General features: G+C 40.5%; 1 protein-coding gene across 2 annotated transcripts in view; it reads left to right on the top strand.

The window, feature by feature from the left end:
* Nucleotides 1–11,431: 11,431 nt before the first annotated feature.
* Nucleotides 11,432–24,989, top strand: part of NT5C2 (5'-nucleotidase, cytosolic II) — a 105,087-nt gene continuing 91,529 nt past the window's right edge. Inside the window, exon 1 of one of the 2 annotated variants that reach the window (XM_081228511.1) lies at nucleotides 11,432–11,513. The gene's annotated coding sequence lies outside the window, so the exon portion shown is untranslated. Of the gene's footprint in view, nucleotides 11,514–11,696; nucleotides 11,718–24,989 lie in introns of those variants that run through there. The other variant, XM_081228512.1, reaches the window with a different exon arrangement.

Genomic DNA, 24,989 nt, shown 5'->3' on the forward strand with positions numbered 1-24,989 from the left:
CCCTTTTTTTTTTTCCTTAAAGTAGGTATGAAGTAGTATCTCCGTGTATTCGATTCTGACTCTTCTGTCTCCTCAGGAATCTATCTATCCTGAAACTCTGAAGTTTTTCAGGACCACTAATCTGGCATGGGGCTTATAATGACCTACCTTCATCTTTTACCCAAGTGTTTAATTCCCTAAATAGATATTCAGCAACGCTGGGCTAAAGTGTGGGTGGGGAATCTATTTATTTATTTATTTATTTATTTATTTATGGCTGCGTTGTGTCTTCGTTGCTGCGCACGGGCTTTCTGTAGTTGCGGCGAGCGGGGGCTACTCTTCGTTGCGGTGCGCGGGCTTCTCATTGCTATGGCTTCTCTTGTTGCGGAGCACGGGCTCTAGGTACACGGGCTTCAGTAGTTGTGGCACATGGACTCAGTAGTTGTGGCTCATGGGCTCTTGAGCACAGGCTCAGTAGTTGTGGCGCACAGGCTTAGTTGCTATGCGGCATGTGGGATCTTCCCGGACCAGGGCTCGAACCCGTGTTCCCTGCATTGGCAGGCGGATTCTTAACCACTTTGCCTCCAGGAAGTCCCGGGGGATCAATTTAGATTTCCAGTATTTACTACCTGGTAGTTGTTTGATAAATAGAACAATTGTCATAGAGGTTGCAGATCTTATCTCTCTCATGTTGTAAACACCCAGTGGAAGTTTCCAACAGGCACCTCAGAGATCTTTGCTTGATTCAAATGAATTAATTTTCATGAGTATATGAGGCAATTGATTGGTTGGTTACATTCCATTCATTTGAACTGCAGACCTGATCTCTGCCACTCCTCTGCTTTATGCCGTCAAGTACTCTCCATTGCACTTAAGATAAGGCTACAGATGATTTATAAAGTGTATAGTGCCCTGTGCCCTCTGCCTCCTTACGGACCATTTTTTGCCACTTTCCCCCTTTCCCTCTAGGCTGCTGATCATTCTGCAGATAATACAAGGCTCATCCCTACTTCAGGGCCTTTGTGCCAACTGGTCCCTTTTTCAGGGATTCTCTACTCTTCCAGGTAAGCCCCTCTCTCACTTTTTTTACTTAAAAAAGTCCTATTCATCCTTCAGGGCTCAGCTGAGATGTTCCTGACCCTCTCCCTACCCCAAAGCCGAGCCCCTATTTTGTTCTCCCTCAAAACATCTTTTACTTTTCCTGCATAGCACTTACTAATTGTAGTAAAATAATTATTTGTTTGTTTAAAGTCCATCTTTCCAGGCAGTCAGAAACCTACGTGAGGGAAGAATCTCATGTCTTTATTGATCAGCGTTAGGCATATGGAAGGAGTTCAGTGCATATTTTTGAAGACATGTAGGTGCTCCTAAGTCTTACATGGATGTCCTGTCTCTCAAATTGAACTAGATGTTTCTAGCTGGACTAAATGTTATTCTGATTGTCTCCTCGAATAATGCATTATCACAGTAAGTGCTGACCCTATGCTGTTAGAGAAAGATGGATGAAAAAGAGAGGAGACTTCCAAGGTGGCTGATTGGATCTATGACTCAATACTTCCTGGGAGAAAGATCTGGGGGCAGGCTGTTTCTAGGCCATAGGGCAGGGTATTGAGCAATGCTTGCGTTTCTCTGAGGGATTCTGCCAAGAAGCAGAAAACTGATGAGTGACCTGTAAACGCAGCTCACATTCTGGGTGACTCAGAGTTTATGGTATTCTAGGGGGAAATTGTGTTAATCAGAGGGGTAGGGTAGCCATGTGGGTGCTTGGGCAGGAAGTTTGGTGAGAAGCCATCCAAGGCCACAGTGAGATGGCCTTTCTTGCCAAGTACTGCCTGGGCTCTTCCGCCAATGTCAAGTCAGAGACACCAAGCAAGCCACTTAAGGCTCTTCATTGCTTCCTCAGGCTCCCCAACCCTCTGTTAGAAGGTTGTTTCGTAGTTGGCATGGCTTGTCTTACTCCTGAAAGTCATGAGACCAGGTATCTTGTCCTTTTGCATTTGTAAAATTAATTTTTGATTAAAAAAGCAATGTAACGGAGCTGGAGGAATCAGGCTCCCTGACTTCAGACTATACTACAAAGCTACAGTAATCAAGACAGTATGGTACTGGCACAAAAACAGAAATATAGATCAATGGAACAGGATAGAAAGCCCAGAGATAAACCCACGCACATCTGGTCACCTTATCTTTTTTTTTTTTTTTTTTTTTGGCGGTACGCAGGCCTCTCACTGTTGTGGCCTCTCCCGTTGCGGAGCACAGGCTCTGGACGCGCAGGCTCAGCAGCCATGGCTCATGGGCCCAGCCGCTCCGCGGCATGTGGGATCTTCCCGGACGGGGGCACGAACCCGTGTCCCCTGCATCGGCAGGCAGACTCTCAACCATTGCGCCACCAGGTAAGCCCTGGTCACCTTATCTTTGATAAAGGAGGAGGAATGTACAGTGGAGAAAGGACAGCCTCTTCAATAAGTGGTGCTGGGAAAACTGGACAGGTACATGTAAAAGTATGAGATTAGATCACTCCCTAACACCATACACAAAAATAAGCTCAAAATGGATTAATAACCTAAACGTAAGGCCAGAAACTATCAAACTCTTAGAGGAAAACATAGGCAGAACACTCTATGACATAAATCACAGCAAGATCCTTTTTGACCCACCTCCTAGAGAAATGGAAATAAAAACAAAAATAAACAAATGGGACCTAATGAAACTTCAAAGCTTTTGCACAGCAAAGGAAACCATAAACAAGACCAAAAGACAACCCTCAGAATGGGAGAAAATATTTGCAAATGAAGCAAGTGACAAAGGATTAATCTCCAAAATTTACAAGCAGCTCATGCAGCTCGATAACAAAAAAACAAACAACCCAATCCAAATATGGGCAGAAGACCTAAATAGACATTTCTCCAAAGAAGATATACATTTTTTTTTCAAAGAGAAAACAAAATTTTAATATCAATAACATTGAGCACTTGGATCCAACCATATTTGGAGCCCGGTTTACTTCTAGATTTTTCTATCATATAAAACAATCTATTCTTCTTTGTTTTTTACTAAGCCATTTTTAAAAATTGAGGTAAGAGGCTTCCCTGGTGGCGCAGTGGTTGAGAGTCTGCCTGCCGATGCAGGGGACACGGGTTCGTGCCCCAGTCTGGGAAGATCCCACATGCCGCGGAGCGGCTGGGCCCGTGAGCCATGGCCACTGAGCCTGCGCGCCCGGAGCCTGTGTTCTGCAACAGGAGAGGCCACAACAGTGAGAGGCCCACGTACCGCAAAAAAAAAAAAAAAAAAAAAAAAAAAAAAATTGAGGTAAAGTTCACATACAGTGAAAAACACCTATCTTAATTATAAATTTTGATGAGTTTTGATAAAGGAAACACTCTTAACTACCTCCTCAGTCAAGATATAGTATATTCACATCACTCTTTCACTCCTTTCCAGTCCGTCCCTACCCCACCCCCATAGTCTACTGTTCTGATTTTCACCAGTTAAGATGAACTTCACCTGTTTTTTAACTGATTGTTAATGGAAATATACAGAATATATGCTATGCCCAGGGCCAGGAATAGAAGATACTCACTTGATATTGGTCAATATTGCTCCCTTGATCAATATTAGTTGATTCAGGCCCTCCTCACTTCTTGCCTATGTTACTAGCCCCTTCCTGAAGTTTTAAAGGTCTTACCTGACCTTTCTGCTTCTAGTCTCACCCTGCATGATGCCACTGGGATAATCTTTCTAAAGTGCAGATCAAATCATATCAGTCCAAAAATTCATCAGTCACTACCTATGGTGTTTGGGATTAAATACAAGCTTAAAAAAGCATTTAAACATCTCTAGCCTTTGCCTCCTATCCAACCATACACTGGAGAGAGGAGGGGCTACTCCCTCTCTCAGTGTATGCTCTACCTTTCCCCATGCCCTCCCCCATGATGTTTACTAAACGATTTGCCCTGCCTCTGGGCATATACTGCCCTGCCTGGGTATATACTGATTTATTTCTGCCTTATTTATCTTCCCATTTCTGGTTAGCTTTATGTGACATAAGCTCTAATTCAAGAGTTATTTCCTCTGGGAATCATATCTGGGCCACCAGGCTGAGTTAAGAGTCCCTTCTCCAAGTCCCCTTAGCACCTTAGGTATATCTTTATAATTGCCCTTATTACATAGATGACCTGCAATCAGAAAAACTTATCTTTCTTGTTCATTAGACAGCAGGCAGCTGGAAGACAAGGACTTCATTTTTCATCTCTATTCCCCAAGTACTCAATATGTATTTAATGAATGAACGAAGGTTTCTACCTCAGAAATTTCCCATTGCAGTTCTGCTATGCCATTTTCCTGTTTTCACTGGAGAAATACCTGTCTATTATGCTAGAACTCCAAAGTAGTAAAAACTTTTTTCTTTACCTAGGATATTTATTGTCAATTAAAAAGACAGTCACTGATTTTAATAGAATCTCCTGTGGATTATTTTCAGTTGAGAACAGGCAATTATCTACTAAGAAAACTATACTAACATTCTCCCTTTCAAATCTAACGATGTGAATACAAATAGAATTACATTTTCCTTCAATGTTAGTCCTACTGCTTTGGAGACAGCATTTGATCTGTAGGTCAATTTACTTAAAGATGTAATTGTAGAGTAACAAAATATGAAAACATGTATTAAAAACTAGCTTAAACCAGCTTTTGATTTAGTTCTTTCTATGCAAAACAAAAGCAAAAGCCCCCCAAATTCAAATAAACTCTAAGAAATTGAGAAACTATTAATGATTTACTCACCAATTATGAAAGAAAAATACTAGTAAACATCTCAATAGCTTTATTTCTTTCTCCACTAACAAAATAATTAACTTGTAAATTTCAAGTGATCAAATAAGATTTATCCTTTAAAGAAAGGAATAGTCAAAGAGTATCAGCTTTCTGTACTGCTAAGGCAAATAATAACAAAAATCAATTAGACTAAATTTGTTTTTATAAGAGCAGACTACTTTCTGTGTCCCCAGTTTTACTGTTCTTTATACCCTACTCAAGTTTTCCTAAGCCATTCCATTTTTTTAAACATCTGGTGTATTAGATAATGTTTAAAAGTTAATATTATGTGTTGGCAACCCACTATTTACCTGGAATTTATAAATAAATTAAAAATTTTCTAGCAATATGGACACCAAAAAGTTAGATTTAGAATTTTTGAATTTTGTATTACTTATCACAAAAGGTACAATATATAAGAATATATATATTCTTATATATATATTCTTGTTTTTAACAATTGTATTAAATGGACAACAACTTTAGCTAAGAATAATTATATGCTGGTGTACTTTCTCAGTTGTGATTATTTCTAGTATGCCCATTTTAAATTATAGTCATTGTAATTTTTGGATTGTCTGCAGTTGGAAAGTCTACTTACTAGTCTATTAATTTTATGAAGCTTCTAACAAAGAAGATATACAGACTGCCAACAAACACATGAAAGAATGCTCAACATCATTAATCATTAGAGAAATGCAAATCAGAATTACAATGAGATATCATCTCACACCAGTCAGAATGGCCATCATCAAAAAATCTAGAAACAATAAATGCTGGAGAGGGTGTGGAGAAAAGGGAACACTCTTGCACTGCTGGTGGGAATGTGAATTGGTACAGCCACTATGGAGAACAGTATGGAGGTTCCTTAAAAAACTACAAATAGAACTACCATATGACCCAGCAATCCCACTACTGGGCATATACCCTGAGAAAACCATAATTCAAAAAGAGACATGTACCAAAATGTTCATTGCAGCTCTATTCACAATAGCCCGGAGCTGGAAACAACCTAAGTGTCCATCATCGGATGAATGGATAAAGAAGATGTGGCACATATATACAATGGAATATTACTCAGCCATAAAAAGAAACGAAACTGAGCTATTTGTAATGAGGTGGATAGACCTAGAGTCTGTCATACAGAGTGAAGTTAGTCAGAAAGAGAAAGACAAATACCGTATGCTAACACATATATACGGAATTTAAAAAAAAAATGTCATGAAGAACCTAGGGGCAAAACGGGAATGAAGACGCAGACCTACTTGAGAATGGACTTGAGGATATGGGGAGGGGGAAGGGTGGGCTGTGACAAGGCGAAAGAGAGGCATGGACGTGTATACACTACCAAACGTCAGGTAGATAGATAGTGGGAAGCAGCCGCAGAGCACAGGGAGATCAGCTCGGTGCTTTGTGACCGCCTGGAGGGGTGGGATGGGGAGGGTGGGAGGGAGGGAGATGCATGAGGGAAGGGATGTGGGAACAGATGTATATGTATGACTGATTCACTTTGTTATAAAGCAGAAACTAATTAAAAAAATGAATAAATAAACTTAAAAAAAAAAAAAAAAAAAAAAAGAGTCATGTACCAAAATGTTCATTGCAGCTCTATTTACAATAGCCAGGAGATGGAAACAACCTAAGTGTCCATCATCGGATGAATGGATAAAGATGCGGCACATATATACAATGGAATATTACTCAGCCATAAAAAGAAACGAAATTGAGCTATTTGTAATGAGGTGGATGGACCTAGAGTCTGTCATACAGAGTGAAGTAAGTCAGAAAGAGAAAGACAAATACCGTATGCTAACACATATATATGGAATTTAAGAAAAAAAATGGGGCTTCCCTGATGGCGCAGTGGTTGAGAGTCCGCCTGTCAATGCTGGGGACACGGGTTCGTGCCCCGGTCTGGGAAGATCCCACATGCCGTGGAGCGGCTGGGCTCGTGAGCCATGGCCACTGAGCCTGTGCCTCCGGAGCCTGTGCTCTGCAACGGGAGAGGCCACAACAGTGAGAGGCCCGCGTACCGCAAAAAAAAAAAAAAAAAAAAAGAAAGAGAAAGAATGTCATGAAGAACCTAGGGGTAAGACAGGAATACAGACACAGACCTACTAGAGAATGGACTTGAGGATATGGGGAGGGGGAAGGGTAAGCTGTGACAAAGTGAGAGAGTGGCATGGACATATATACACTACCAAACATAAAATAGACAGCTAGTAGGAAGCATCCGCTTAGCACAGGGAGATCAGCTTGGTGCTTTGTGACCGCCTAGAGGGGTGGGACAGGGAGGGTGGGAGGGAGGGAGATGCAAGAGGGAAGAGAGATGGGAATGTATGTATATGTATAACTGATTTACTTTGTTATAAAGCAGAAACTAGCACACCATTGTAAAGCAATTATACTCCAATAAAGATGTAAAAAAAATGAAAAAAATAAAAAGCAATGCATGGGACTTCCCTGGTGGCGCAGTGGTTAAGAATCTGCCTGCCGGGGCTTCCCTGGTGGCGCAGTGGTTGAGAATCCGCCTGCTAATGCAGGGGACACGGGTTCGAGCCCTTGTCTGGGAGGATCCCACATGCCGCGGAGCAACTAGGCCCGTGAGCCACAACTACTGAGCCTGCGCGTCTGGAGCCTCTGCTCCACAACGAGAGGCCGCGATAGTGAGAGGCCCGCGCACTGGGATGAAGAGTGGCCCCCGCTTGCCACAACTAGAGAAAGCCCTCGCACAGAAATGAAGACCCAACACAGCAAAAATAAATAAATTAATTAATAAACTCCTACCCCCAACATCTTAAAAAAAAAAAAAAAAAAGAATCTGCCTGCCAGTGCAGGGGACACGGGTTTGAGCCCTGGTCCGGGAAGATCCCACATGCCGTGGAGCAACTAAGCCTGTGCGCTACAACCACTGAGCCCGCATGCCACAACTACTGAAGCCCATGCGCCTAGAGCCCGTGCTTCGCAACAAGAGAAGTCACCGCAATGAGAAACCCGCATACCTCAACGAAGAGTATCCCCCGCCCGCCGCAACTAGAGAAAGCCCGCGTGCAGCAAAAAAGACCCAATGCCATGAAAATAAATAAATTTATTATTTTTTTAAAAAGCAATGCATGAGTACATTTATCTTCTAAAACATTAAAGCTAATACCCCCTTTGAACATTATCCACAATCTTGGTCCTTTATCCCTGTCTTAAAGATAACCTCTGATAAAAGAGTTTGGCAGGTAGCCTTACAATCTGTTTTGAAAATCTTTTACAAACTTAATGTGTAATTGTCTTAGTTCAGGCTTCTATAACAGGATACCAGAGACTGGGTGGTCTATAAATAATATAAATTTATTTCTCACAGTTCTAGAGTTTGGGAAGCCCAAAAGCAAGGTATTAGCAGATTCAGTGTTTGGTGAAGGCCCACTTCCTGTTTCAGAGACAGCTGTCTTCTTGCTATGTCTTCACAGGGCAGAACGGAGTGGGCAGCTCTCTGGGATCTCTTTTAAAAGGACACTAATTCCATTTATGAGAGCTCTGCCCTCACGACCTAATTACCTCCCAAAGGCCCACCTTCAGATACCATCACATTGGGGATGAGGTTTCAGCATATGAAATTAGAGGGGACACAAATATTGTCTATAGCAGGGAGGATAAGAAATAATGGTATTTCTGTGTTTTATATTAACTTTTTATTTTTATTTTTTATTTGTTTATTTATTTATTTTTTGCGGTATGCGGGCCTCTCACTGTTGTGGCCTCTCCCGTTACAGAACACAGGCTCCAGACGCGCTGGCTCAGCGGCCATGGCTCACGGGCCCAGCCGCTCTGCGGCATGTGGGATCTTCCCAGACCGGGGCACGAACCCGTGTCCCCTGCATCGGCAGGCGGACTCTCAACCACTGCGCCACCAGGGAAGCCCTAACTTTTTATTTTGAAATAATTTAAGATTTACAGAAGAGTTACAAAGATAGTACAGAAAGTTTCAGTGTACCTTTCACTCAGCCTGTCCTAGTGCTACCAGCTTATATAACTCCAGTTCAGTCATCAAAATGAAGAAGTTAACATTGGAACAATACTATTAACTAAGCTATAGACTTTATTAGAACTTCACCAGTTTTCCCACTAATGTCCCTTTTCTTTTCCAGGATCCAATCCAGGATTCCATGTTATGTTTAGTTGTCTTGTCTCCTTAGTCTCCTTCAATCTTTAATAATTCTCAGTCTTTTCTTGGCTTTCATGACCTTAACACTTTTGAAGAGTCCAGGTCAGGTATTTTGTAGAATATCCCTCAATTTGGGCTTGTCTGATGATTTTTCATGATTAAACTAAAGTTATTCATTTTTGGGGAGAGTTTTTAAAAAATATCAAATCAGTCAATCAATCTCATGCTGCAATTTGCTGTTTTCATTCAACAATATGCTTTTGAGATAGATCTATATTAACATATATAGATCAAGGTCATTTATTTAAAATTCTCTACAGAATTCCATTTTATGAGTATTCTACATTTTATTTAGCCATTCCCCTGTTGCTGGGCATTATGGCTGATTCCAAATTTTCTTTATTAGCAGTATCATAGTAATTATCCTTGTACATACCTCCATAACATGGAGTTATGGTAGATAACTAGAAGTGGCATTGCTGAGACACGGATTTAATAGATGTTGTCCAATTGCCCTCTAAATGGCTGTGACAATTTACATTCTTTTGATATCATGAAGCTTGAAAATTGTTGCCAGTTTCTGTTTTAATTTCCATTTCCCTGGTTACTACTGAGGTTGGGCATCTTTTTGTATTCTTACTGGCAATTTATTTTTTTTTTTCTGTGAACTGCCTATTTACATTTGCCCATTTTTCTAGTGAATTTTTTTCTTATTGATTTGTTGAGTCCTTTATATGTTCCACATACAAATCCTTTGTTTTATATATTACAAATGTTTTCTCCTAGTCTGTTATTCTTAACTTTGTTTCCCATTTTTTTCAAGTTATTTCATCTCTCTGATTAAAAAAATTTTTTTTTCTCATTTTTTTCTTTTGGAAACAAAGTTCTTGATTATAAAAGTAATATAAACAATGTAGAAAATCTGGGAAATTTATGAAAAAGTATAAAGAACAAAAGAAACCACCCCAAGTCTTATCGCTGAAAGAAAACCACCATGAACATACTTAATGACATATTTCTTTCTAGTCTTGTGTGTGTGTGTGTGTGTGTGTGCATGCACATTTTTTGCTCAGATGAGATCACATTGCATATATATATTTTTTCTATTTGCTTAGTGCCACGGTCTTTAGGCACAAACTCTGGCCTTTTTCCATGTGCCCTTGGTTTAAAGGTAGTGTCAGACTACCTTCCAACTCCTATTTCTTCTCCCCATATATCCTGAAAAATCTAGTAGGTGAGAGCCCCAAGCCCTGTCCTCAGCCAACCTGAAGTTGGCTCAAAAACACGAGAGGGTAGAAATGCTCCAGCAGAGCACTTATTAAAAAGTCTTGGAGGTTTTAGCTGACTATAAGTTCAATGAGTCAGTAGTGCAGGTACCAAGAACTTTATTGCTTGAATTCAAGGCAGTACAAGGAGGAAGCTACAGTCCTGCTCTGCTCTGATGGTACCACAAACGTTTGGTTCAGTCTTGGGCAACGTACTCTAAAGTAGCCACAATCAAACCGAGTAGGTGCGTGAGAAGAATGAGGACAAAGACCCTCAAAACGAGGACAAAGGAGAAACAATGGAAGGAATGGGAGATACTGGTCTGGAAGAGAGAAGACCTTGGGCAGAGGTCTTCAAGTATCTGAAAAGTGGAAGGTGGGAGAGAGATTAGACCTGTTTGTTCTCTGAGGCTCCAAGGGATAGGACTTGGGCCAGAGAGTGGACGCTTAAGAAACACCTTCTGGCTAGTCAGAGCTGCCAAGACTAAGGAATGCATTGCTCTGGAAATAGTGGCTTTCTGTCATTGAGGAGTCTTCTTTCAGATGCAAGTTGGTGGTGGGTGGGTGGGAGTTGATATAATAATGAACATTTCTTGAGTGCCATGTGCCAGGACTGTGCCGAGGATCTTACCTCTGTTATCTTATTTCATCCTGTCACCACCCCATGAGGTAGGTACTGTTGTTATCCACCCCTATATTGAAGATAAGGGAACTAGGTATGATGAAGTCAGGTGTATGCCCAAAGTGACACAGTTGGCGAGTTGTGGAACTGGGGTTCCAACCCTTTCTGACAAACTCCAAAGCCGGTACTTTCAGTCATCATTGGGATTCAGGCGTGGTATGGGAGTCTGGACCAGAGGGTTTTTGAGGTCCGTTCGACTGGAATATTCTGTGGCTGGGAAAACGGATGCCCCCACCCCCCTAAGAGAAAGCGTCGCAGTGTAAGTGAGGTAGTCCAGGGCCCTGCAGAAGGCCCAGGGATGGAGACCTAAAGGACATGGAAGGGTTGTCAACGTGCGTCACCCCACAGCTCAGCAGCGAGCAATGTTCTGTTGTTTGAAGATCCCCAGACCCACGCAAGGGACCGGGACGCAGGACCGCCTCGCGGTTCTACTCCCGAAGCGCGGCCAGGGAGCGTCGCGGAGGCCGGGTTCTGCGGCGGAGCTGGGGGACGGAACAGCGCGCTGGTCCCTGGCCGGGCGCGAGCCGGGGGCGGTGCCGGGGCGGCGGGGGCTGGGAGGGCGCGCGCCCGGGCGGCTGCGGCAGTTGCGCTCTGGGTTTGCTGCCTTGCGGTGGGGCCGGTGAGTGCGGCGGGACCCGCGGGCGGGAGGGGAAGGAGCGGGCGGGCGAGGGAGCGAGGGAGGGTGCGCGGCAGAGCGCGCGACCTGGGCCAGGGCCCCCCTCCTGCCCCCACCCCGGCCCTACCCGGCCGCTACGCCTCTCAGGCCCCGCTCGTCCGGGCGCCCGCCTGAGAGCCCGCGGACCCCGCGCGCCTCCAGCCCCAGGTAGCCCCCGCCTCGGAGCAGCCCCTTGCTCCGCGCCGCGGCGACGCCCCCGGCCCCACGTCACGCTCGCGCCATTGTTTCCTGGCCTTGGGCTCGCTGGGAGCCGCCTTACCCTTGGAGCGCGGCCCTTCGCCTCGCCGCTTTCCGGCCCGGTGCCCCGCTTTTGCCTCGCGCTGGTGGCAGCCCCCATCCCGCCTCGGACGGACGCCTCTTTACGCAGTTCTGCTTATATTTTACGGCCGACGCCTGGCCTCCTCCTGTACGCACCCGAAGCCTGCCTTTCCGCCCTGTTAATGGACCTCCCCACCCCTTGCGCGTTCCCGGTCAACCCCGAGGAACTAGCTAGCCGCTGTGTTAGGATGCAAGGTTGACAGCGTTGTAGCAAGAACCACCAGAAATTGCCAACTGAAAGCCCACATGCTAGTTTGGTCGTTTGCAGCACTTCCTGGAAAGCTCACACCGAATTGCAGGCCGCCGCAAAAAAACGTGCTAGTTGTTTCCCAATGGCTGCCAAGTCAGGGGCCAAATGTCCGGTGGCAGTCTATTCCTTTCCTTTTCCTGGGGTACGCCGAAGCCCTCTAGAGCCAAGAGTGAGATGCAAATCTGAGGCCTAAACCATTAGTTGTAAGCATGACGTTGGGGGGCTTTTACTTCGGTAGACCTTAGCTTTTAAAGGCAGTAGGAAAAAATAAAAAAAATAAAACCAAAGGCAGTAGGTAGAGTTGGATGTCAGACGTAGTGTTTTCCCGGCTTTGGGCCGTTATTTTGAGGATGCGTTGTTAAGTGCGGTGCTCTGCAGTGACTAGTCACCATTATAGGGTTGTGTGTGCGCGCGCGTGTGCGTGTTTGGGGTGCGGACAGGTTCTTCTTGATTGAACTTGTTTCATAATGCGTATATACTGTTCATTTTGCCTCTTAAGGCAGCGGATGCAAACTCTGGTAACTGTAATGTGAAACAGTGCTATTTACTGTGGAAACAATGTTACTGAGGTCTTTTTAGATATTTACCTCGACACTTTTCAGCACTGGTTAGAATTTATCCAGATGAAGACATCCAGGCCTGAAGAGGTGAAGTTCAAGAAGACACAGCTTGTAATTAAAAGCAGAACTCTACATGCTGGGCTGACGCTAGCGCACACAGACTTTTTATTTTTGAAATGCATTTCTATTGCAGTGTAAGCCACTACATTTCGGTATAGGTGCTGCATCACTCTCATCAACCTAGACTTTAGATTTTATTTAATTAATTTATTTTTAAATAAATTTATTTATTTAATTTATTTATTTTTGGTGGCGTTGGGTCTTCGTTGCGGTGCGTGGGCTTTTCCTTGTGGCTTCTCTTGTTGCAGAGCACGGGCTCTAGGCACGCTGGCTTCAGTAGTTGCAGCATGGGGGCTCAGTAGTTGTGGCACACGGGCCTAGTTGCTCCAAGGAATGTGGGATCTTCCTGAACCAGGGATCGAACCCTTGTCCCCTGCATTGGCAGGCAGATTCTTAACCACTGCGCCACCAGGGAAGTCACCAGACTTTAGATATTTAGAATTCAGTGATTAGCTAATCTGTAAAACGAGAGGGCCAAAGGAGTTGTTTGCAAGGGTTCATTCCGTTCTAAGATTTGATTCCATTGTTTGCAAATTTACAATCAGCCTCAAGTTTCCAAAAGTTTATAATTGTAGGAAGATTTATATAGATATTTACATAGGGTATCTGCAAACCTTACTAGTGATATCAGGTGTATCTTCCTAAAGAGAGCCAGATTACAGTAGAATGTTAGGAGGAATGTTCATTCATCTGTCTCTAGGCTATTTCTACTGTTTAATAGGGGAAAGAAAGCACACAAAACATGTTTTTTTTTTTTAAGTACATCTTTTTTCCGCGGTACGCGGGCCTCTCACTGCTGTGGCCTCTCCCGTTGCGGAGCACAGGCTCCGGACGCGCAGGCTCAGCGGCCATGGCTCACGGGCCCAGCCGTTCCGCGGCATGTGGGATCTTCCCGGACCGGGGCACAAACCCGTGTCCCCTGCATCGGCAGACGGACTCTCAACCACTGTGCCACCAGGGAAGCCCTAAAAAAGTACATCTTTTTATTGCTTACCTCTTTTACCAAAAAGCTTAAATTCAATAGTAAAAAAAAAACCCAACTTTATCATGTTGTTTATGATAAATATCATATCTTTTCCAGTTCTTTTGTACATATAATTTTTATGTAGTTATAATTGCTGTGTACATATTTAAAATTTTGCAGTTCCGCACATTTTTGGGATGTCCATGTGTCTAGAGAATTCATCTGCTTTTCATTTGTGGAGGCTCTGTAACATGCTTTTATGCCCAGTAAGCAGTGCCTGGCATACAGGCTCTCAGTAACTTTTTGTTGAATGAATGTAATATTTTGAGCTGCCTAGACATCTCGGGCACAAAGTGTTGAATATCACAAGGCATATGTTAAATGACACGTGAGTGGTAAAGGCCATCGATGCAGGGGCACGTGAGACAGGAGGCAGCATCACGTATGTTTAAGGGCCTGGAGTTTGGAGTCTGGGTTTGAGAACTGGCTTTGCCACTTACCATCCGTGCACCCTTGGAGAACTTAACCGTAGAGAGCTTCACTCAGTTTCTCTCACCATGAACAAGGGAAAAACAGAACAAATTTCAAATTTCACAGAGTCGTGTGGGGTGAATGGGATAATTCCATTGAAGCAATACAGGCACGCATGAAATTCGCTATAAATGTTAGCTATTATTACTGTTTGTTTTTCATTCAAAGTGGAGAGATTACTGTAGGTTGGTGGGATCAGGGAAAACATCATAGAGAAGGTGACACTTGAGAGTAGGGAGAGGATGCAAAAGTGGACATATTGAGGGTTTACTGAGTAGATTGTTCTCACTAAAGCAAAGGGTTTGGTAGAGCAATACTATGAGATAAAACTGGAGAGGGAGGACTTCCCTGGTGGCGCAGTGGTTAAGAACCCACCTGCCAGTGCAGGGGACACGGGTTTGATCCCTAGTCTGGAAAGATCCCACATGCCGCAGAGCAACTAAGCCCATGCGCCACAACTACTGAGCCTGCACTCTAGAACCCGTGAGCCACAACTACTGAGCCCGCACTCTAGAGCCTGCGAGCCACAACTACTGAAGCCCGCACACCTAGAGCCCATGCTCTGCAACAAGAGAAGCCACCGCAGTGAGAAGTCCGCGCACCTCACCGGAACTAGAGAAAGCCAGCGGGCAGCAACGAAGACCCAACACAGCCAAAAATAAATAAATAAATTAATTAATTAATAGGAAAAAAAAACCCGGAGAGAGAAATTCTAGTAAACTGTTTCCAAGATATGCTACATGGGTTTCTTGCAGATAGAATAGAATTAATGAAGTAAGACAGCTCTTATTTGTGAGTAGCTGGTGTTTGTTTTGTTTTTTAAGTTCAGACCTTGAAAATTATTTGCTTTAAGGAAATCGATAGCAAATTGTTATGCAGTGCTAAGGTCCTTGTTATTTGACACAGTAAATCCTTTTTTTTAAATAAATTTTTTAAAGCATTTTAAAAAAATTAGTTATTTTATTTATTTTTGGCTGCATAGGGTCTTTGTTGCTGCACTCCGACTGGGCTTTCTCTAGTTGCGGCGAGCGGGGACTACTCTTCGTTGCAGTTCGCGGGCTTCTCATTGTGGTGGCTTCTCTTTTTGAGGAGCACTGGCTCTAGGTGCGTGGGCTTCAGTAGTTGCAGCGCATGGGCTCAGTAGTTGTGGCTTGCGGGCTCTAGAGCGCAGGCTCAGTAGTTGCGGCTCACGGGCTTAGTTGCTCTGCGGCATGTGGGATCTTCCCGGACCAGGGCTCAAACCCGTGTCCCCTGCATTGGCAGGAGGATTCTTAACCACTGCACCACCAGGGAAGCCACACAGTAAATCTTATATGACTTCCTACCATTTGAAATTTGTGTTTTATGATTGGTTACCAAGGTTTGCAGTGGCTGTTTTTTCTGTTGCTTTCTGTGGAAAACAACTTTAGCAGCAACTCCCACCCCCACCCCACGCCCCACCAAATAGCAAAATTGCCAGCAGAGCAGCAAGATAGCCCCCCTTTTAGGTGGAATACATACTCCAAAGGATTAAATTGCCTTGGAGAGTGTTGAACTATTTGTTCCTATCTTTTGTGTGTTTCTTTTGGTTGGGAAGCATTATCAGGAGTGTGAGATGAAAAAGCCTGCTGTGTCAGGATCTCCTTGGAAAGAGAAGACTGAAATCTGGTGCCTGAAGTTTAATGGCTAAAAATACACGTGTGTGTATATATATATATATAAATATATATACGTATATATTTATATACGTATAGAATATACATCTCAGTAAATTTGTTGGGTACAGTAGGCCCGTCGTATCCGGATGCAGAGCAGGGGAAAAAACAGAGGGGCGACTGTAGTGCTCCATTTTTTTTTTTTTTATTTTTTTTTTGCTACGTGGGCCTCTCACTGTTGTGGCCTCTCCCGTTGCGGAGCACAGGCCCCGGACGCGCAGGCTCAGCGGCCATGGCTCACGGGCCTAGCTGCTCCGCAGCATGTGGGATCTTCCCGGACCGGGGTATGAACCTATGTCCCCTGCTTCGGCAGGCGGACTCTCAACCACTGCGCCACCAGGGAAGCCCAATATATATACATATATATTTATATACATATAGAATATACATCTCAGTAAATTTGTTGGGTACAGTAGGCCCGTCGTATCCGGATGCAGGGCAGGGGAAAAAAACAGAGGGGCGACTGTAGTGCTCCATTTTATGTAAGGAGCTTGAGCATCTGGGGATTTTGGTATCTGTGATTGGGGGGCGTGTCCTGGCACCAACCCCCACGGATACAGAGTGACTGCTGTATTAGTATTTCTGTTTCCAATGTCCAGTGGAGTATATGTTTTTTAATGCTCCTTGGTTCAGTTTAATGTGGTTTCTTTAATGTTTTAATTTAAATTTATTCAAAAATATGAAATATTTCAAAATACAGGAAATAATGTAATGATCATCTTAATTATAGACCATCATATTTATTTTGTGTTTTTTTTACCCATTTTCTAATTGTGTAGTCTCTCTTTTCAATTTACTGTATTTTTCAAAGGGATAAAATTAGATACAGTTGAGGCCTGTATGAATCCTTGCTGATCCTATTACCCTCTCTTTCCCTGTCATGAATTCAGTAATTATCATTCCCATTATGTTTATATACTTTTACTAATATGTATATATCCCTGAAAGTGCATATACTTTTGTTTAATGTATTATGCACATGATTCTGCAACTTGGTTTTTTATTCAACATTGTTTTTATTTTTTTTGAAGATATGATTTTATGATAAAGCACTGATGAAAGAAGCTCATATGAAGATTTTTTTTGGGGGGGTAGGCAATGTTTAACTTCTTGCCCAGCCTGTGTTTCCAAGTCTGTCCCAATGTTGGGGCTATTCTTTCTTTTTTTAATTTAGTTTATTGATGTAACATTGATTTATAACATTATATAAGTTTCACAAGTACAGTGTTTTATTTCTACTTTTGTATACCCTTTGCTCACCACCAAAAATGTAGTGTCCGTCCATCACCATACAGTTGTTCCCCTTTACCCATTTTGCCCTCCCACTCCCACTCCCCCTGTGGCTCACTACTACTCTGTTCTATGTTTTTGTTTGGTTTGGTTTATTTATTGTTTGTTTGTTTATTAGTTTTTTATATTCCACATGAGTGAAATCATGTGGTATTTGTCTTTCTCCATCTGACTTGTTTCACTTAGCATGATATCCTTAACGTCCATCAATGTAGTTGCAAATGGCAAGATTTCATCTTTTTATGGCCAAGTAGTATTCCATTGTGTGTGTATGTATATATATCCCACATCTTTTCATCCACTGATGGGCACTAGGTTGTTTCCAATCTTGGCTATTGTAAATAATGCCGGGATGAACATAGGGGTGCATGTGTCTTTTTTCAGATTAGTGTTTTCGTATTCTTTGGATAAATATCCAGAAGTTGGATAGCTGGATCATATTAATTTTTTGAGGAATGTCCATACTGTCTTCCATAGTGGCTGCACCAATTTACGTTCCCACCAACAGTGTATGAGGGTTCCCTTCTCTCCACATCCTCACCAACACTTGTTATTTCTTGTTTTTTTGATAGTAGCCTTCCTGTCAGGTGAGAGGTGATATCTCTTTGTGGTTTTAATTTGCATTTCCCTAATAATTAGTGATGTTATTTAACATTGTTTTTGCTACATATCCATGTTGGCAGATAGATCTTTAGTTCATTCATTTTAATTTCTCTATAATATTGCATTATATGAATAAGCCAGTTTGTTTATGAATATTTAGGGGTTTCTGCCTTTTTTGTTATTAGTAACAGTGCTGTAATAAACATTCTTGGATGTGTCATCTTGTTTACATGTGTGAGAGAGAATTCTAAGCCTAGGGAATTCTTAGGTGGTAGGGTATGAGGATCTTCACCTTTACTAAATAAAGCTGAATTATTTTCCAAAATACTAAACACAAAACACCCATCAGCAGGTTGTGAGAGTTCCTTTTTTTTTTTTTTTGAGAGTTCCTTTTTTACCATATCCTTACAAACATTGATATTGCCAGACTCTTAAATTTTAAAATCAAATTAAATTTCATTTAATTTGCTTTTCCATTTATTGTAAGGATTTATTCCATTTGCATCCATTTATTGTAAGGTTTTCTTTTCTATAAATTGCTTCATTCTTTTTCTGTTGGCTCATTTTCTTTTCCATCATTAGTTTGCAGCTGTCTTTATCTCTATACTAATCCTCTCTCAGTTATGATGTTGCAAAAGTCTTCTCAGTGGTTGCTCTTTACTTTTTGTTGTGCATAAGTTTTACATTTTTATCCCAACTTTTTATTTGAAAAATTTCAGTCTTACAGAAAAGTGCAGTGAGAGTTCAATGAATACACTTACATCTTTCACCTGGATTCACCAACTGTTAACATTTTGCCATATTTACTTTTTATTTCATACATACATTTTTTTCCTAAAAGTAATTTGCAGACATCATGGCACTTCATCTCTTAAAAGATATACTTGAATATCCTAAAAACAAGGGTGTCCTACAAACCTACAGTATAATTATCACATTTAATATGAATGTAACATTATTATCTAATATACAGTACATATTAAAAATTTCTTAATTGTCCCAATAATGACCTTTATACTTAATCTCCAACCCCACCCCTGGCCAGGATCATGAGTTGCATTTAGTTGCCATGTCCCTTTAGTTACTTTTTTTTTTTTTTTAATCCCACATTTTGTTTATTTATTTATTTTTTTGGCTGTCTTGGGTCTTTGTTTCTGTGGGAGGGCTTTCTCTAGTTGCGGCGAGCGGGGGCCACTCTTCATCGCGGTGCGCGGGCCTCTCACTATCGCGGCCTCTCTTGTTGCGGAGCACAGGCTCCAGACGCGCAGGCTCAGTAGTTGTGGCTCACGGGCCTAGTTGCTCCAAGGCATGTGGGATCTTCCCAGACCAGGGCTCGAACCCGTGTCCCCTGCATTAGCAGGCAGATTCTCAACCACTGCACCACCAGGGAAGCCCCCCTTTAGTTACTTTTAATCGACAACAGGTCCCCAGACTTTGGTTTGTTTTCATAATATTGATATATTTGAAGAGTCCAGGTCAGTTGTTTTGTACAATGTCCTTCAATTTGGATTTGTCTGATCATTTCCTTAGATGTTTAAATTCAGACTAAATGTTTAGGGCAGGAAGAAGCTTTAAATTTTAACACAGTCAGATTTGTCTATCTTTTCCTTAATGGTTTGTGTTGTCTTTTATCCAAGAAAACCTTCCCTACCTTGATGTCATAGGGCTCTTCGTCTCTGTTTTCTTCTAAAAGTTGTATGGTTTTGCTTTTTTTTATATTTAGGCTTATAAATGCTGTTTATTTTTTCTGCTTAGTCTACCTTTAATGTGGTGTTAAATTAGCATTTGTGTTACACATTCTTTTTCTACCATTGTGTTTGTCATAAAATTACTCTGTAAATTCATAAAGGCTTTTGTTATGCACTAAATTGTGAAAATTTTGAGTTATCTGACCATGCTAAAGGTGTAGAGGTTGAAACAGCTGAAACATTCTGTGTGAAAATTGTAAAAATTTAAAGATGTATTTGTAAGAATTTAAGCATGGTATGCTGTAAATAAGACCAAGATGAAACATCAGGATCTTTCACAAATCTGAAATCAGTAAATGCCATATTTTTAACCTTGGATTATTGACTTTTGCAGTAGGTTTGATGAGATAATCCTATGTGGAACTAAGCTTTCGGGAACGAAAGAAACCTACAGATAGTACATTAAGATTAGATTTAGGATACTTACATTGACATTTAATGTGTGAAATTGTATAGCCTTTGCCACATAATTGACACTCTGAAGTTTTGACTCTGAAAGTAGAAACGTATTATAACATTCCTCCAAACATAAGGTACTACATTGTGCAGAGGCCCCTACATTGTGTAGAGGCCGCAAGTATTCAACACTGTGGGCTCTAGTATTATAAATAATAATTTATTATGCACTGTGTCAGCCACTGTTCTTAGCACCTTGCGCTTATTAATGCATTAAATCCTTGTTCCAACTCTGACCATTTTGGAGTTGAAGAAACTGAAGTGATTGTATAATTTGCTCAAACATAGAGCTAAATTAGTGTCGGAGCCAGGTTTTGAACCCGGACAGAATGGCTCCAGAATCTGCACTCTTCACTACAAGTATAATTCTGTGACCCTGGTCAAATTATTTAACTTCTCTATGCTGTTTTCTTCTTTGTACAATGAAGATAATAGTACCTAATTCATATGGTTGTTGTGAGAAGTTAATTAGATAAAATATGTATAGAGCTTAGAATAATACATGAAAAAAGTGAGCACTCAATAAATGTTAGCCATTATTATGTTAGCATTACTAAGGCATTGAACTTATACGTATCTCTGAATTTTTACCAAATAAATGAAGTATGCCATATATATGAGTGTATATATACAAAAAAGTAGAAATACCATGGTGATTATTTCTGCCTTTCTGATTTTTATCTCTTTATTATTTTGAAAGAGGAAAGATAACAGCTAAAACAAAATTGAGTGATGAGCCAGGAGCTCATTGGTAAGAGAATGAGTTCTTTTTGAAATAAAGCAGAATTTTTTATCTGCCTTTTAAAAGAATATTCAAGAATGATTACTAAAGGTGCAAAGTGTTATATATTAGCTGAATGTAAAAACTTTTCAGCTCTGTTACCTTTATGCTTTTGAAATTATAGGTTAATTATAATTAATTATAGCTTAGTTAATTATAGCAATGTTTTGAAGAAATAAAAATCATATTGTGGTCCCCCTTTATCTGCAGTTTCACTTTTCACAGTTTCAGTTACCTGCAGTCAACCATAGTCTGAAAATATTAAATGGAAAATTCCAGAAATAAACAATTCATAAGTTTTAGACTGTGTGCTGTTCTGAGTAGTGTGATGAAATCGTGCACCATCCTGCCTGGGATCCACAGTCACTGACATCCTCATGGCTCAGTAATCCAGGATCACCCAAAGCTGATGATCCTCCTTGTGACATATCGTCAGAAGATCAATAATAGCTTAACACTGTATCACAGTGCCTATGCCATTCACCTTACTGCATCTCATTACGTAGGCATTTTATCATCTCACATCATCACAAGAAGGATGAGTACAGTAGCATAAGATATCTCAAGAGAGAGAGAGAGAGAGAGAGAGAGACCACATTCATATAACTTTTGTTACAGCGTTTTGTTGGAATTGTTTTATTATTAGTTATTGTTGTTAATGTGCCTCTTATATGCCTAATTTGTAAATTAAACTTTATCATGTGTATGTATGTATGTTTAGGGAAAAATATAGTTTATATAGCATTCTGTACTATCCACAGCTTCAGGCATCCACTGGAGATCTGTACTACATATTCTCAAGCCCAATCATTTAAAATGTTTTCTTTACATACTCTTGTTCCTTTTTGTCAACAACCATGTTATTGTTGAAGGTCTGGTATTACTCAAAACATTCAGTTGGAAGCAACCTTCATATGCAGATGTAGAACAAATATTGCATTCTGTGTGATATGGCAGAGGTAATGGAATTCTAGGAGTAGCAGCAGTGAAGTGTTCAGGATAACATGAAATTCGGGTCTTTTTTGTGTATTTTTGGAACTTTAGGAACATATGCAATAAATTTACATTTTCTAGTTACAGTTTCAAACTAGAGATTGGAGCATGTTGTTGCTTGAAGAGGAAAAACAAATTGTCCGGGCAACAGGTACTACATTTCTTATTTGACAAGATCTCTTCTCAGCTTTGTTATTTTCTATTAGAGAACAGGGAACCTTTTGTTCCAAGGCCTGGTGTTGAAATGTGAGCAAAATACTACATCAATCAAGCTAAGAATCTTATTCGTTTTCTGAACCAAGAGTACGATTTCATGAAGATTCATTTAGAGCATTAAAAAAAACTTGTGTAATATTCTTGCATTTTCAGGCTTACACAGAACTTAGCCTCTGGAAAGCAAAGCACTCCCAAGTGTAGAGGTTTAGGAGTTTATTTCTGCCTGTGTATATCACGTCTATAGTTCAAGGAACTGGGGATACAGCAGCGAACAAAACCAGCCTCACCCTCATGAAACTTACATTTTAGAGAAAAGGACTTAATAGTACCAAACTGTCAGATACGTTATGTCTGGAAGTGTAAATGTGCACAAAAGAGAACCAAAATGGGGTGAGAGGATAGCACGTGGTATGTGTGGATAGGTAGGTGTGATTTTACCAGTTGGAATTTGTTAGCCATCTGTATCACTTGGTGTGTAGACTATGAATGTTGGTCTTTCACACAAATGTATAGTATAACTTGGGGCAAATGATATAAAGAACTCTGAATGAAAATAATGAATGAAATGAAAAATGAACAAAAAACTGTTCCTCATAAACTAAAAGATAGGAGTTAATGAAACATTTAACACAATTTATACGTAACACACTTTCAGGAGTCTTACTTTTTGGGAAAAATGTTCCTCATCTTAAAATATTTCATGTGATTATTTTCTTCCATGTATTTAATGTTTAGAAGGAACAAAGGTTACAAGAATACTTTCAAAGCTAAATTTTATTTCAAAGTGCTGTTCTTTGAGTTTAGAGGTGATCCTATTAACTACAGATACTGTGATTTAGGTTTTCAGCAGTATTATTAGACAAATTAATCTAAATTTGGATCTGACTTCCCTTGTTTTCCAGGGAATGTATTTGTAAGTAAATTGGTTTGTGGTCTTGTTACAGAGGGGACCCTTGATGGCAACATAATGATATAACCATCTAATTTACCTCTGTATTTTCTTGGTTTCACTTGCTCATCTGTCAAGGATTAGGATTATCAGGGGCTATGTGTAAAATGTTAGTATGATATCAGGCATACAGATAGACGATACAGCTTTAACTTTTCTTTTCCCATAAAGTAAACTAGTTTAATATGTGTGATATGCAAGTAAAGTTGTATTTATGAAAATAAACTAAATTTCAGGCTGGTGAGAAAATTCAAAAAAGCCATTCAAAATTATCCTTTCCACTCAAGTCTCAGGGCAGTGTTCATTGTTCTTAGAATGACAGTGGTTGATTATAAAACTTATAAATTCCTAGTTTTATATTTTCAAACACAAGATAAATTCCAGTGAAGTTTAGTAAAACAGTGAGTGTTCATATTTACTTAACTGTTATCATTATCCTATTATCTATTAGTGACACACTAATCCCATTGAAAGATGAATATTTAGTTCAAACTGCCACGTGTGTAAAACACTTTGCCTGATGGACCTGTGCTACATACTGTGTTTAAGTGTTACTTCTTTCTAAGTGAGCTACTGACATGATCTGAAAGAGACATTAAAATGGCCTTGCTAACCAGGCTGCAGATTGCTCACCAGGCTTACTCTGCAGTTTCAGTTACTCTTTGCTTCCTGTTTTCAGAAGTTGCCTGAAGCTTTTGGGGCAGCTGGTTTCCCTTTCTTTGGGGGAGGATGATGTTAGTGGTGAAGGGAACTATGTATGTTTTGCCTATGAAGTATTTTTAAAGTGTGAAACTAAAATATTTTAAATGCCTGAGAGTTCATTTCAGTTGTTACTCTTCAGATACAACTACTTTGCAGGCTGGATATTTTATATTGAAACAAAGGACTGTTTCAGTATAAACTGTACCACTATTGCTTGGAAGGAATTAAAATTTGAGCTTTTTATTCAGCATTAGTCACTGTTGTGCCTTACTGAAAAAACTACTCTTAAGCTTGACACTGTAAACAGGTGACAAATAAAGTGTTTACCTACTTATTGGAACATTTTTTTTTTGCCAGATGATAATCAACGTCTATAATTTTACTGTCGCTGTAAAAAATAGTTAAGCATTAGATAGACTGACTCTGTGCATAGAGTCCAAAAGTCTGTCATAGTAATGCTAACATGTGTTAGATAAGATCATAGGAAAACTTTCAAATAAGGAACTTTTTGAAGATGATGATTTAAGAAAATCTCACCCCTGTACCTTCACATAACTATATAGACTTCATGGCAAATTTTATTTCATATTAGTGATAATATGGTTATTTAATCATTTATGTTTACATTTTTACTTGAATAAAATCTTGTGTTATCTTTGCTGAGACTCTGTAATTTGAATTTTTAAAATAAAATGTATTCTGTTTAGTCCATGAATGATTCAAGAAAGTGCTTTGAATTTTTCCTACAAATAATTTGAAGAAAGTAATACAAAAAGAAGTTAAAATATATGGGGGAAATCTTTTTTTAGTATAATTACTACCTCTAATTTGTAAGGAAAGAGGGAAAGAAAAGCCTGCCTTTTAAAAAACAGTTTTATTGAGGTATAAATACATACAACAAACTCTATATTTAGAAGGTACAACAAGTTTGACATATGTATATAACCATGAAACAGTCACCATAATTGAGGTAATGAACATATCACACCCAAAAGTTTCCTTGGGCCCCTCCCCGCCTCATGCCTCCACTCTAGGCAACCACTGATCTGCTTTCTGTCACGGTAGCTTAGTGGCATTTTCTAGAATTTTATGTAAACAAAATCATGTAGTGTGCACTCATTTTTTTGTCTTCTTTCACTCAGCATAATTTTGAGATTTATTCTTGTATATCAATAGTTCATTCCTTTTTATTGCATAATCATATTCCGTTGTATGGATATGACACAACATGTATCCATTCACCT

The sequence above is a fragment of the Mesoplodon bidens genome (genome assembly GCF_964165515.1).
Source record: "Mesoplodon bidens genome assembly, chromosome: 1".
In the NCBI taxonomy this organism is placed as follows: domain Eukaryota; kingdom Metazoa; phylum Chordata; class Mammalia; order Artiodactyla; family Ziphiidae; genus Mesoplodon; species Mesoplodon bidens.